This window comes from Pungitius pungitius, chromosome 6, assembly GCF_949316345.1.
Source record: "Pungitius pungitius chromosome 6, fPunPun2.1, whole genome shotgun sequence".
Taxonomy (NCBI): Eukaryota; Metazoa; Chordata; class Actinopteri; order Perciformes; family Gasterosteidae; genus Pungitius; species Pungitius pungitius.
The window spans coordinates 10,252,062-10,257,961 of NC_084905.1; positions in this window are offsets into that span (position 1 = coordinate 10,252,062).

Below are 5,900 nucleotides of genomic sequence, written 5' to 3' on the forward strand. Positions count from 1 at the left end.
ATTATTGCTCGCGGTGAAAGTCGTTTTTGGTCGGTCCGATTCGGATTGTATGTTTTTAATTTTCAAGGACTGATGCGGTGCACTTGACGTTCCCTACTTTGACTGTTTTAGCTAGCACATGCTAACTATGCCATCTGTCCGTGAAGAAACACAACAGCAGAACGAGCCCATGTGCTCAGACACACCCCCTTCAGGAAGACGGAGGTACTGGCTCAGCCTCCAGCAGTGAAAGCAGGAAGGGAGGCTAACAGTCCAGCTGCCTCCCTTACTGCTTTTTTAATGCAGCGTTATGTCAGATTAGCAATATTAACATACGTGAAATACAGGACCCAGGCTATGGGGTGTGAGGACATGTGATAAAACAATGTACAAACATTACATTGTGACCGAAAGTCTTGTAAAGTAGGATGGAACCTGGAGCCTTCAGATATAAAGTGGGGTAGACACAGTTACATCATTTAAGACTAGACCTGAGACTTTAGTCTGGAGAAGCTGAAAATACAAAAATGAGAAAAGGTGAAATGAACTTGAAAGAATTGCAAAAGAAGGGTGCTATGACTTTTCAACTTTCTAGATCTTATAATTTAATTTATACGAATTAAAATCAAACTTAAATATGGTTTTCAAATCCTCCTAAACGTATTCAACTTTCAACTTTTTCTTGTTTCAGCTAGAAACACCATTTAAACTTTAAAATGTTGACAAGTCTAAACTATTCTATGAAAAAACTGCTTGTTGATATCTATTATACTTTTTTTATAGTCACTAATTATGTTTCAAGTTTTTCAGTCATCTTATGAGTTTTACATGTGTTTCTATGTAGAGAGCTAGAGGGCAGCTTTGGAATGTTGGATCTAGAGTGAGAGCAAAGTGACACTTTTGCCCATACGGCCACAATATTCACTTTTTGGATCAAAACGGTCGGACTCATATTAGTATGAAACAGTTATTTAATTTTTGTGAGGAGCCCGAGAGTGAGACAAAGTCTGTCTCAAGCCCCATACGATCCAATACAAATCTGCCGACATATTTCTAAAAAAAACAGAAGGTACACATGTTTTAAAACTGCTAGTTGAGCAGTTTTAAAACACGGAGAGACTGATAGCAGTTCGTATTTTAACAAAACAGTTTAATTCTGTGCTTAATGGTTGAGGTACAGATAATCATTGAGGCTTTTATTTTGAAATAATAGAATTGGGTTTGGGAGAGGGTTGGGAGACAGAATGTTTGTCATTCAAACTAAATGGACTTGGTAAAATGAATGTGTGCGCTGCTTTTCTAGTCATCTGACCACTCAAAGCGCTTTAACATTACATGACATCATTCACCCATTCATACACTAATGACAGGACCTACCATACACAGCGGCAACTGCCCATCAGTAACCAACATTCACACACTGTAGTCACAGCTAGAGGAGCATTGACAATGAAAGCAGACAAGGGGACAGTGTGATCGACTAAAGTGTTGGTGACCTTCATTCATATGAATATCACACCACCACTCATTTTCATACAATAAGTCAATATATTGCATATATAATATAGGCATGCCTACTAACAGAACAACGCTAAATAATGTAAGCGCAAAATAAGTAAATATGAAAACAAAACGAGCCGCTAATTTGTTAGACGCGAGGGAACTGTCAAAAACAATTAAATCCGAAGAGACTTGTTGAAGTTTGAACACTGCTTTATTATAACATGCACAAATATTGATATTGCAATGTGTTTGGGGCTTGGACTCCATCCTGCCGTAGGAAAGAACAGGGATGCTGAGCCGAGCTATATCCCCCCCCTTTGGGAGTCCAGACACTGGTGATGGTGGTAGAGAATAAGTTGCTCTTTCCTGATGTGCCAGGTTCTGCCGTAGATTGGAGGTGTCAGGCGTAGATTGGAGGTGTCAGGGGTGGTGGCGGGTCGCCTTTGGTGGGCGTTGAAATGACAACTGACAGCAGAGAGAGAGAACAGTCTTTTAACGTTTTCCAGCACTGATGCAATTGGTTTACAGTAACGTTACTGTCACGAGGCATGGCGCTGGTGCAGGCTGACAGGGTTTAAGGACTCAGGCGCAGGGTTCTTACAAAGAAGTGTTCTTTGTTTGTACTCAAAAAACTAGTGACTGGCCTAGCTTGGCCTGCTTGACTGCAGAGAGGATCGAAGCTACTCGAGCGGGAGACAGATGTGCCCGCATCGTGGTCGAGTCCCAAATCACGCCCAGGAAGGTGGTCCTCTGCACTGGGGACGGCACACTTTTCCTGGCAATAAGTCTCAGCCCCAGACGGTTGATGTGGGCGAGCACAACATCTTGATGTTGGGCCGCCAGCCGCTCGGATGGCGCTAAAATCAACCAGTCGTCTATTTAGTTCAAGATGCGGATGCCCTGGAGACGCAATGGTGCCAGAGCTGCATCCACGCAATTGGTAAATGTATGGGTGAGAGGGCTAGGCCAAACGGAAGAACCCGGTACTGGTAAGCTTTGTCCCCAAAAGCAGACCTCAGGAACTTCCTGTGTGGAGGATGGGTATATGAAAGTAGGCGTCCTGAAGATCTATCGTGATAAACCAGTCCTCGGACTTGATCTGTGACGCGATCTGAGAGAGCATCTTGAAGCTCAACTTCGCGACAAGGCAGTTCAAATGGCGTAGATCTAGTATTGGACACAAACCCCCATCCTTCTTTGGAACTTTGAAGTAGCGGCTGTAATAGCCCGACTCTCTGCATGGAGGAAGAACTCATTCTATAGCTCCTTTCTGCAGCAGGGCCTGTACTTCCTGCTCCAATACCGGAACCTGCTGGGGATCACCCTCCGGGCCCTGGTAGTTGTAGCGTCAGGGCCGTTTGGATGAAGCCTTGTTCGCGGCGGGCGTCTTTAGACCAGCCCTGCCACGAGAAGGCCCTGCCTGAGCGTGCCGTGCTACGGCCCAGCCTCGGCGAGGAGGTGTACGTAGCGCGACGATCTCCCTCGAGCAGCCCCGCGGACGTGGCGTCGTCGGGGGAAGGAAGGCGTCGAGCGCCCCAGCCTGCCGCCTCTCTGCGTGGAGCTTTTCCGCGACTGCCCCAATGGTGCCCCCAAAGAGGGTTGCCGGGGAAATAGGGGCATCAAGGAGGAAGGATTTGTCCTCAGGGGCTTGGTGGGCAGCACCGGTGTCAACTTGCTATAGATAAGAACCATTTTAAGTCCAATTTAAAAGCTAGAAATTGTTAGTATCTTTAGTCAAGATATAGTCTGAAGAGGTGTGTCTTTAGTTTGCGGCGGAAAAGACTCTCTGCGGTCCTGATGTAATCAGAGAGCTCATTCCACCATTTCGGAGCCAGGACAGCAAAGAGTTGTGATATTTTGTTCTCAGTGAGGGAGAAACAAGCAGATTCATTCACAGCACGAGATGTGAGTACTAGTGTTTTGAAGTGGATGCGGGCAGCCACCGGTAACCAGTGAAAAGAGCGGATGAGTGGAGTAGTGTGGGTCTCATCTGTCTTTAAGTAATTTGTTTAAGTAATGTTTTGAAAATAAATTTGATCAAATACTCTATAATAAAACAAATAATTCAAGTAGCCTACTTTTGAATTCCTACTGATGCTGCCACAGTACCTGTGTCGATGTCACTATGATGTCCATTTCTATCACATCCACTTCCATAGTTACATCCGCCTATGCAAGTCGAATCAACTGAAGTCAAAGTAACTCTAAGCTGTTTGACATCAAACAGCATAGAGTTACAAAAATACAAACTTCTTGTGCACCTTTGAGGCCGCTGCTAAGCCACGAACAGCTTCATACATACAACCCTCGGCCACCAGAGAGCCTGACTGATTATTCACCTCAAGTGCTTCTGCTGCAGGACTTTGAAGTCCCACATTCATCCATCTCTTTTTGTTTTCAGCCTTCTCTATAAGTGTCTAATGCCATAATGGTATCAAGAGGTAGAGCAGGAGGGGATTTAAATTAGAGCATAGTCTTTCTTCCTCATTGTATTTAATGGCTCTTATTGTGAGAGCTGACCGGCCACAAGTGAACCGTGAAGGAGGGAGAAGACCATTCTTTTTGCCACTCTGAAGAAAGGATGATGGGAAAAGTGGATCAAAAGAAATATAGCGGGTGTGATGGGGAAGACCAAAGTTGAGTGATTTGAGAAGTAGAAAAAGAGTCCGGGCGATAAGTGCCGAGGCTCCTTTCTTTGGCTTTAATTGAAACACCATTCTAAAAAAGTCTCGCCTTTCTTTCTGAGTTAGGAGCTTAATGCATTGGAAAACTCATCTGGATTAGAATGTGAGAGGCATAACAAAAGGGATGAAGAGGAGGGTACTGAAAGCAAATGAGAGGCTGTTTACAGATAAACCCATTAACATTTCTCGTTAATTAATTAAGTCATTCATGGATAATGAAAAGTCAAATTAACTCCTAGTTAAAAGGCAATGGTGGTTGTAGAATGAAGATTTTCTACAAAGGCAATGTGGTGGCGGGGTGTGGTTAGCGCGGCGGCAGGGGTTGAGAACGGGGGAGTGGTTCGGGGAACACTGCCGGGGTTAATTAGCGCAGCTGGGCCGCATCAGGATAATTGTGTGTGTTCCCATTAAAACAGTGAGCAGAGCGAGGACCCGAGAGCAGAGCGGGCTGGAGCGCCGACAGCAAGCAGACAACGCTGTATAAATAAGACGAATAAAGACGAATAAAGAGGAGTTACGCAATACAACGAGTGTCCGTGCCCTCATTCCACAGAACCCGGCAACCGATAGAGCCAGAGACGGCTACAGTGGCGCCTAACCAGGGGACGACCAGGGCATGGACGGACAGCACGGCGAGGGGGCGGCGCAGCCGGTAATCGCGCTGGGGCAGATGCTGGCGGAGATCGCGGCCATGCAGAGGGACCAAGCAGAGGCCAACCGGCACTTCATGGGGGCGCTGCAAGCGCAGGCGGACCGGCAGACCCGCGCGCTAGAACAACTGGCAGCCCGGCCAGCTGCTGCCCCTCCGGCACCGGGCTCCTCAGCGTACGCGGGGCTGGTGGTCCACAAAATGACGGCCACAGACGACGTCCAGGCATACCTGGAGATGTTCGAGGCGATGGCGGGGTCGTGCGGCTGGCCGGCGGAGGAATGGGCGATCCGCCTGTTGCCACTCCTAACCGGGGAGGCGCAGATGGCAGCCCTCAGCCTTCCTCCCGGGGCCCGGCACACGTATGCGGAGGTGAAAAGAGCCATCGTGGACCGGGTAGGGCTGTCCCCTGAAGATCATCGGCGGGCCTTCCGAGAGGCGAGGCTCTCCCCGGGGGACCGCCCGTTCGCGTTCGCGCAACGCCTGAGGGACTCGGCGAACAGGTGGCTGCAGCCAGGGGGCGCGGGGGGAGCGCCGGCGGTGGTTGAGAAGGTGGTGACGGAGCAGCTCCTGGAGGGGTTGCCGCCCCGGACGGCGGCGTGGGTCCGCTATCACCGGCCGGCGACCCTGGAGGCCGCCGTCACCCTAGCCGAGGACCACCTGGCGGTCCACCCCGGCTGGCAGAGGGAGGACGCCCGACCTCCGGCGATCGCCCGGCCGGTCCCGGCGCCGCGAAGGAGGGGCCCGCAGCAGACCGGGGCGCAGGCCCCGCAACCATCAACCCCGTCCCGGGTTTCCGAGGCCCCGGGCCCGGCCGGACCCGGCCGGACCCGGCAGCCTTCCCGACCCGCCGAGAGCGCCTCAATCGTCAGGGCAGGAGTGTTGGAGGTGCGGGCAGCCCGGACACCATCGCCGGGAGTGCCCGCTGATGGAGGTGGGCCAGTCGGTGCGGGTTGCCGGGCCTCCAACACCCTCCCCCGGCCCAGGAGAGACGTACTGCGTTCCGGTAAGGATCCAGGGGGGTATACACCAGGCGTTGGTGGATTCGGGCTGCATGCAGTCCATGATCCACCAGAGGCTGGTTC